The sequence below is a fragment of the Scyliorhinus canicula genome, chromosome 16 (assembly GCF_902713615.1).
Source record: "Scyliorhinus canicula chromosome 16, sScyCan1.1, whole genome shotgun sequence".
NCBI classification, from domain to species: domain Eukaryota; kingdom Metazoa; phylum Chordata; class Chondrichthyes; order Carcharhiniformes; family Scyliorhinidae; genus Scyliorhinus; species Scyliorhinus canicula.
The window spans coordinates 30,703,604-30,711,415 of NC_052161.1; the positions used below are offsets into that span (position 1 = coordinate 30,703,604).

The 7,812-nt window shown below is 42.3% G+C and overlaps 1 long non-coding RNA gene across 1 annotated transcript in view; it reads left to right on the forward strand.

The window, feature by feature from the left end:
* The window catches only part of LOC119950714, a 31,667-nt gene extending 24,802 nt beyond the window's left edge, over positions 1–6,865 (forward strand). Inside the window, exons 2-3 of the long non-coding RNA XR_005457391.1 lie at positions 2,850–2,931; positions 6,525–6,865. This is a non-coding gene — a long non-coding RNA (uncharacterized LOC119950714). The remainder of the gene's footprint in view (positions 1–2,849; positions 2,932–6,524) is intronic.
* The last annotated feature ends 947 nt before the right edge of the window (positions 6,866–7,812 follow it).

A 7,812-nucleotide genomic window follows, 5' to 3' on the forward strand; every position in this document is an offset into this window, starting at 1 on the left:
CAAGGGTAACCTTGAGGGAGCATTCATTGAATGTATTAGGATTGTTTCTTGGAGCAATATGTAGTGGATCCAACCAGGAAGCAGTTTACTCTGCATTTGGTATTGTGTCATGAGGAAGGATTAATTAAAGACCTCATACTTAAGGATCCTCCAGGGAAGAATGATCATAACATGACTGAATTTCAAATTCAATTTGAGGGTGGAGTCCCACACTCACATTCTGGAATTAAACAAAGGTAATTACGTAGGCATAAGCACAGATTTGGTCCTAGTGGACTGGGCAGGAAGACTAAAAGACAGTTGATGAGTTGTGGCAGCTGTTTAAGGAGATATCCAATTCCTCCCAACTAAAATTCTGGAGAGAAAGAAGATTGTAAGAGGGGGAAAAAACCTCCATGGCTAAGCAAGGAGGGTAAAGATGACACAAAGATGCAAACTAAGGCATACCATATTGCAAAGGCCAATGGCAGGATGGAAGATTGGGAAACTTTAAAAAATCAACAAAGGGTTTTAAAAAAAGTAATAAAAAGAACAAAAGAAAATTATGAAAGGAAACTAGCGCAAAATATAAAAAAGGATAGCAAAAGCTTCTATAAATATATAAAAGAGAAGAGAGTAGCTAAAGTGAATGTTGGCCCATTGGAAGACGGGACCAGGGAGCTAATAGTAGGGAACACAGAAATGCTAAATCAATATGTTGCCCCAGTTTCATGGTGGAGGACACTCGTACACTCCCAATAGTAACAGGTAATGTAGAGATAATAGAAAGGGAGGAACTTAGAACAATCTTCTTCAATAGGGGAAAAAATACAAAACAAACTATTGGGATTGAAGGCAGATCCCAGGGTCTGATGGCCTGCATCTTAGTGCCTTAAAGGAAGTGGCAGTGGAGATTGTGAATCCATTGGTTATAATATTCCAAAATTCCCTGAATGCGGAAAAGGTTCAGGAGGATTGGAAAAATGCTTATGTAATGCCCATATTTAAAAAGGGAGGGAGGTAGAAAGTAGGAAACTATAGACCAGTTAGTTTAACATCTGTCGTTGGAAAATTGTTAGACTCCATTATCAAAGAAGCAATAACAGGACATTTGGAAAGCCAAAACACAATCCATCAGAATCAGAATGGTTTTATGAATGTTAAATAGTGTTTGACTAATTTGCTAGAGTTCTTCGAAGATGTAACAAGACAAGTGGATAATGGGGATCCTGCAGATTTAGTATATCTGGACTTCCAGAAGGCATTTGATAAAGTGATGCACAAAAAGTCAATACACAAGGTAAGATCTCATGGGGTTAGGGGTTATCTATTAGCTTGGATAGAGGATTGGCTAACTGGCAGAAGGCAGAGAGTCAGGAGAAATGGGTCTTTTTCTGGATGGCAAGATGTAACTAGTGGGGTGCCATAGGGTTCAGTCCTTGGGCCCCAACTATTTACAATCTATATTAATGATTTGGATGCAAGGATAGAAGGTACTATAGCCAAGTTTGCAGATGACACTAAAGCAGGTGGGATAGTAAGTTGAATGTTGAAATAATAAATTTACAAATGGATGTGGATAGGTTCGGTGAGTGGGCCAAAATTTGGAAGATGGATTTTAACGTGGATAAGTGTGAGGTTATCAATTTTGCTTGGAAAAATAGAAAGGTAAATCATGATCTAAATGGAGAAATTTCAGAGTGCTTCGGTGCAGAGGGATCTGGGTGTCCTCATGCATGGATCACAGAAAACTAATGCAGGAGGAAATAAGGTAGGAAAATAAAATTTTGGCATTCATTGCTGAATGAATAGAAGATAAAAGTAGGCAAGTGTGGCTGCAACTGTATAAGGCATTGGTGAGACCGCACTTGAAGTAGTGTCTACACTTTTGGTCCCCTTACTTGAGAAGGGATGTAGTTGCATTAGAGGCAGTTCAGAGGAGGTTCAGTAGATTGATTCCAGATATGAGAGGTTTGTCTCACAGAGATTGAGCAGTTTAGGCCGATATTCTCTCGAGTTTAGAAGAATGAGAGGAGATCTAATTGAGGTATATAAGATGATAAAAGGTATTAACAAAGTAGACGAGGAGCAAATGCTTCCTCTTGTGGGGCAATCTAGAATGAGAGGTCATAGTTTTAGGATATGGGGTAGTAGATTTAAAACTGAGATGAGAAGAAATTGCTCCTCTCAGAGGGAAGTGAATCTGTGAAATTCGCTACCCCAGAGTGCGTTGGATGCTTGGACATTGAGTTGATTTAAGGAGGAGATAGACAGATTTTTAATTAATAATGGGTTGAAAGGTTATGGAAAACGGGCAGGAAAGTGGGGTTGAGGCCAAAATTAGATCAACCTTGATTATATTGAATGGCGGAGCAGGCTCAAGGGGCCAAATTGCTTTCTCCTGCTCCTTACGTACAGTACCGAATTACAGTCCCACTGCTGCCCTTGGGGCTCCAGCCCCCACAGTATCCAAGAAATAAAAATTGAAAATGTGTCTTTCGGTGTTGCCTTGAGCAGGGGGGTTGTCCTTGGCATCAATTTCTTTAATCAGCAGGAGTAGCAAATGATAACTGCATCAGCCTTGTTTACTGTTTTGCTTAGCCCAGTCTACATCAGTTATATCAGTCCATCTGTATTGAATACAAAGGTGTTCAGCTGGTATGTGATGCATTAATTGTTACCACAAATGAGATGTGTATCAACCTCTCCAACCAAAGCCTCGATTTGTTCGTGAATGTTCATTCCCTAGTCAGAAAGCTTTAGATTGAAGATCTGCAGGATGGCTGGTGAGTAGCAAGCACGTGTTTGAAATTTCTGTGAGCAACTTTGAATGTCTTTCATTAACGTTTTGTTTCTTCTTTCCTTCCAAGCTGTGGTCTGAAGCATTGCTGAATTATGCGACAAATCCCATCTGGGGTAAAAAGTATAAAGAGTCGCACCCAAAGCATTTGGGTAAATATTGAATTAATCTTGAGCTTAATACAAAAGTGGTTTAGCTGCTTATATTTCTTAAGTGATCGACTAGAATGTGTTCAGTCTTCTCTTGCCTTTGTGTGGAATCATATGCTGAGGAATTCATTGGGAAAATCCCATTCCCCAGGTCCAAAACCTGGGATATTACCATCCAATATTTCACGAGGCACGATGCTGTCATTCCGTGCTGTGAGTGTGCAGCCTGCCATATTGGATCGGGATACTCTGTAAATATCCAGTGAACATGTTAATGTATGTTAAATAAGTATTAAAACATATAAAAGCCCTTTGTGATATTGGTCTGCCCAGACCTGAATTGTTATGTAGTAAACATGTTCAACAACTTGTGGCACAGATAGGTAGGAAGGACCCTTCAGCAGTGCTATTTAAAGGGTTCCTCCGTCAAAGACAGGTTAGTTCCTGGGTTAACCTTTGAGGCGGTTGGTCAACCTGTCCAGTCTTAAGACTGTGATGAGGTCTGAAGTAGAATTTTTCTCATCGAGCTTGATACCACGGTATTGAGATTTTCCCTACATGCGGCGGTTATTCCTACTAGTGCAATCATAGTAAGGCAGGTCAGCAACAGGTAGTTTCGTGAGATTCAGGCCAAGTAAATTATATCCTAATGTTGGTCCCTTTACCATCTGATGTAGATCTTTTCTTTGGCAACATGTCCTTCAGGACTCAGAACAAACAGCGGTTTGTTCTCTTGTTGGTACAGACTTAAGTCACATCGAGCTATGTACTCGCAACCCCCGATGTTTTCTCTAATGATTCGACATGGTAATGTATTAGTCAGTTGAGGGATGATATTAGCTGGTGGTCAGCAGATGGTTCCTTTGGTCTTGTGTGACACCGTGAGACTTCATGAGGTCTGAAATAAACATTCAGGATTCTCAGGGCCAATCTTACCGGCTGGAAAACTACAGTTCCTCCACGCTTGGTGGGGTTATCCTCGTGGTGCAACAGGAAGTACCCAGTGATAGTGATGGAGGAGCCCAAGATGCTAGCTGAAAGACCATGGGCTGGATTCTCCGTCCCGCCGCCCCAGATTTCTGGTTCACCCCGCCGGCAGGATACTCCGTTTCGCTGGCTGGTCAATGGGGTTTCCCATTGTGGGGCAGCCCCACGCCGTCAGGAAATGGCAAAACGGAGCATCCCAAAGCCGGAGAATCCAGCCATTCTGAGAGTTTGGTTATGACGATGTCGGACTGTTACTTAAGTAAGCTGTAGGACAGGTCTTGCTTACTTTGACTCGATTTGAAGATCCTTAAACAGAATGGCACAGTTTCAATCTTGCCAGGTGAGCGATAATAAAATATATCTGACCTCCTGCATTTAAAGTTTTTAAATATCCTTCTCTTTCACACTTTTTCAACATATTCACATTTTAGAGTTTAAAATTGATACTTCTCGCTGCTGACATGGAAAAAAAATTTTCAGTGCAGAAGGAGGCCATTCAGCCCATTGAGTCAGCATCAAGCCTCCAAAGGAGCACCCCACCCAGGCCCATGATCCACTCTATCCCTGTAACCCTACCCAATCATTTTAGACACTAAGGGCAATCTAGCATGACCAATCTACCTAACCTGCACATCTTTGGACTGTGGGAGGAAACCGGAGCACCCGGAGGAAACCCACACAGACACGGGGAGAAAGTACAAACTCCACACAGACAGTGACCCAAGCCAGGAATTGAAACTGGCACCCTGGTGCTGTGAAGCAGCAATGCTAGCCACTGTGCCACCCTGGTCTGAGACATTTGATGAGGAAAACTATAAGGCAGTATTACAGTGAACGTTGAAACAGATCATAATGCAGAAGAAGGCCATTCGGCCCATAGAGTCTGCATCAACCCTCCAAAAGAGCACCCTACCCATGTCCACTCCCCCGTCTTATCCCCATAACCTAACCTGCACATCCATGGACACTAAGTGACAATTTTTAGCATGGCCAATCCACCTAACCAGCACATCGTTGGACTGTGGGAGGAAACCAGAGCACCTGGATAAAACCCACGCAGACACGGGAAAAACGGGAAACCTCCACCCAAGGCCAGGTCCCTGACGCTGTGAGGCAGCAGTGCTAACCAGATACCAAAATATTATTTCCTGCAAGGTACAAGTTCTATTTATAGTCATTTTAATTATTTAAATAATTTTAACATGTGGTTCCAGTATATTCTGGGATCCATTCATGTCGTTGGCTGCCAGCCTCCACCGTGTGGCGAATTGGAAAAGTTGCAGTAGGATTTCCTATGCTCAGGTCACTTTTCCTTTGTGTTCTAAATGAGCTGTGCAATTTGCCGCACACCGGTTTCCTGTCAGTCAGGGCAGCTAAGGCCTGCTGGCAATAAATGAGATACCTGAGGGCAATTAAACCATCCTGAAAATAAATCCATGGTCTGTTTCATTTGAGAAACGATTTGGAGCAATTCACTGGAATCACTTGTTGCTGTAGTTTAATTTTGCTGAGTGGTTGTTTTGAAAGCATTTGCTGCAACCCAAAATGTGACCCGTTCCCAGTTTTTTAGTTCCTGCAAATGATCAGAAGCAGGCTGGCTCCTTGGAATGCTCCCAGATAATTTGCACTGTACAATTAATAACTTTCTCCTGTGCACGACAATCCTTTTTCTGTGGAAGTTGTTTTCTTGCAGAATGGCAGAAAGAGCTATTTGCAAAGGAGTGTAATGTCCTTTTGTGAATACCCATCAATCCTGGACTGATATTGTAGAATGTGCCCGAGAAGAGCAAGTAACCTTTGAACCCATTCAAAATGTTTTTTAAAATAAATTTGGAGTACCCAATTATTCTTTTCCAATTAAGGGGCAATTTAGCACGGCCAAACAACCTACCCTGCACATCTTTGAGTTGTGTGGGTGAGACCCTTGCAGACACACAGACTGTGACCCGGGTCCTCGCCACCATGAAGCAGCAGTGCTAACCACAGCGCCACTGTGCCACCCCGAACTTATTCAAAATTGATTAATGAACTGCAGCAAGATCATTGACAAAATATACATCTTGGGTTTGAAGTGTATTCAAACTTCTTGAGCTATGCCCTTATATGATGAGAGTGCCACTGGGGAGAATGGAATATGATACAAGCCTCTATTTTATTCAACTTGTATTGTTTTCTAACACAATCCATCAATCTTTTGAGGAAAATCCTTATATCCTGCCTATCATTCACTCCCCCCTTTCAAATTCAAGGTCCAACTATGATTGTATGTTGACATCACTAAACCTCCCCATAAAGTGATACCTTTGTGCCTAATTCTCAGGTATCTGCTATTTCAGTGTGCACTCTGTACTGACAATGGTATTATACTGTCAGCACCTGTTTCATATTTAAATGATGATTCAGTATAAATGGCCTCTTTTCAACAGAATTGGAACCTGCGTCGGAAACTGGCCTCCATGCTTGCTATTTGTGTCAAAGCGTTGGTGTTGTCATTTAGAGAGCAAGTTAATGTGAAGCCTATAATGCACTCAAAAATATTGTTTTAGTTACAAGGCAGTAAAAAAATGCATCTATTGTGAATCTCTTGGTGCAATCTGTTTTCGATTCAGCTGGAAGTATGGAAACTGTCCTCAAAATTCTTCTTGGGCTGTTGATTTATCAGCATGGACCCTTCTCCATCTGAGCAACAGCCTCAACAGAACTGCTATCAAGCTGCAGAAGGGATGGTTCCATGATTCGCCTGTATGAAACTCCATCAATCAATCAATTTGCAGATGCTGCCGATGATTCGTTCTGACATTTATGTAGAGCAAACTTAACACAGTTCCAGAGCCAGTCAGCACCAGATTTTTGAAGAGTCTCACTTTCCAGTTGTATTACTTGAGAGGGGACTTGACTGACTTTACGCTTTCAATCTTGAACCTTGTTTGGTGGAATTATATTTTGGAAATTGTGTGTGTGATTTTCCAACTATTTCATTTAATGGCCATAAATCGCATCCAGTGTGCAATAAAATTCCAGTTTACAATTCCAGTGAGTGAAGCTTTCCACCAGGAATGCCATAAGACCATAAGACATAGGAGCAGAATTAGGCCACTCGGCCCATCGAGTCTGCTCCGCCATTCAATCATGGCTGCTATTTTTCTCATCCCCATTCTCCAGCCTTCTCCCCATAATCCCTGATCCCCTTATTAATCAAGAACCTATCTATCTCTGTCTTAAAGACACTCAGTGATTTGGCCACCACAGCCTTCTACGGCAAAGGGTTCCACAGATTTACCACCCTCTGGTTGAAGAAATTCCTCCTCATCTCTGTTTTAAAGGATCGTCCCTTTAGTCTGTGATTGTGTCCTCTGCTTCTAGATTTTCTTACAAGTGGAAACATCCTCTCCACGTCCACTCTATCCAAGCCTCGCAGTATCCTCTAAGGTTCAATAAGATTCCCCCCTCATCCTTCTAAACTCCAAGTACAGACCCAGAGTCCTCAACCGTTCCTCATACGGCAAGCTCTTCATTCCAGGGATCATTCTTGTGAACCTCTTCTGGACCCTTTCCAAGGCCAGCACATCCTTCCTTAGATACGGGGCCCAAAACTGCTCACAATACTCCAAATGGGGTCTGACCAGAGCCTTATGCAGCCTCAGAAGTACATCCTTGGTCTTGTATTCTAGCCCTCTCGACATGAATACTAACATTGCATTTGCCTTCCTAACTGCCGACTGAACCTGCATGTCAACAAGGACTCCCACGTCCCTTTGTGCTTCTGATTTCCTAAGCATTTCCTCATTTAGAAATTAGTCTATTCTTCCATTTCTCCTTCCAAAGTGCATAACCTTACACTTTTCCACATTGTATTCCATCTGCCACTTCTTTTCCCACTCTCCTAGCCTGTCCAAG